The sequence below is a fragment of the Oncorhynchus tshawytscha genome, linkage group LG22, assembly GCF_018296145.1.
Source record: "Oncorhynchus tshawytscha isolate Ot180627B linkage group LG22, Otsh_v2.0, whole genome shotgun sequence".
In the NCBI taxonomy this organism is placed as follows: Eukaryota; Metazoa; Chordata; class Actinopteri; order Salmoniformes; family Salmonidae; genus Oncorhynchus; species Oncorhynchus tshawytscha.
Window position 1 is genome coordinate 38,934,861 of NC_056450.1, and position 1,278 is coordinate 38,936,138.

Genomic DNA, 1,278 nt, shown 5'->3' on the forward strand with positions numbered 1-1,278 from the left:
ACTTAGTGTGGAGCCTCATTCTGCCTCAGGCACCATTAACAGTCTCTCATTTCAGAAAACAGAGTTACTTATTGTCATGTCTTGTGACATTCTTCCCAACCATGTTTTTGTTAATCAAGTTAACCCATGCCAAAAGAAAAGAGGGAAAGAGATCACAAGACCTGTTTGAGAGAAGAAAAAAAAAGTTTCTGAAAGTTTTCAAAAAGTTGACCCAGTTGATTTACATAGAGAGTAGGCTACTGAGTCAGGCAGAGGCACAGTCAAAAATGAAGTTAGTCTGAGAAGGATACATAAATGACCCTAAAACACACATAACAAACACATTACGCTACTCTTCTCACTGTGTCGGATAAATAAACAGTTATTACAGAAAACATAATACAGTAGGTAGTAAAAACAGTCTACCTGCATTTTGCCAGTTGAAGCCCGTCAACAGAAGAAAGGAAAGAAGAGGAAGATTGCAGTGATTTCCCTAAGCAACCAGACAGAGAAGTCTACCTGACATTTCCCTAAGCAAACAGACGGAGGAGTCTACCTGACATTCAAATATAAGGTGATGTGGAAAGACCAGCTTATTTATGTATGCACAATTCTAATTTCCCTACATTTAAATATAAAAGAGCATTGTAATTGACATGTTTTGTGAAAGCCATTGAGAAACAATCTGCTGTATTAAAGGAAATGGAATTAACAATAGCCTACAACTCTGAGTAACGCTAATCTACACACTATTTACTTTCACTGGCTTACACTGCTATGATCTCGGAGCAAACAAAATGAAGTGTGTGACGACTGAGCTACCCAAGCCAAAACAAAATCTACAAACGATTTGGCATATCAACAATTTACAGTAAATAGAGTGGTTCAACCTGTTTCTAGAAAACTCACAGCTACTTACCATCAGTAAATGTCTGCCCTCTTGTGGTAATAAGAACACAATGCAGAACCTGGAAATGGGGAACAAGGTCAACAAATGAGTGTTTTTTGCTTTGCAGTAATCAAAGTCAATGCAACTGATGCTCAGTGTTTCCCCTATATTCATTTAGCAGCGGAGGCCCACTGCTGTAGAATAATATCATGTAATATTTTAGAAAATACAGTACTAGTCAAAGATTTGGACACCGTTTTAATTATTTTTCATTTTACTATTTTCTATGTTGTAGAATAATAGTGAAGACATCAAAACTATGAAATAACACATATGGAATCCTATATTAACTTTAAAAAAAGTGTTAAACAAATCAAAATATATTTGGGATTTTATATTCTTCAGAGTAG

The 1,278-nt window shown here is 35.7% G+C and overlaps 1 protein-coding gene across 5 annotated transcripts in view; it reads right to left on the minus strand.

Annotated features, from left to right (window-relative positions):
* The window catches only part of LOC112221355 (myelin transcription factor 1), a 122,978-nt gene extending 122,212 nt beyond the window's left edge, over nucleotides 1–766 (minus strand). For all 5 annotated transcript variants that reach the window (XM_042304199.1, XM_042304202.1, XM_042304200.1 and 2 more), the window contains exon 1: nucleotides 406–766. The gene's annotated coding sequence lies outside the window, so the exon portion shown is untranslated. The remainder of the gene's footprint in view (nucleotides 1–405) is intronic.
* Nucleotides 767–1,278: the final 512 nt, after the last annotated feature.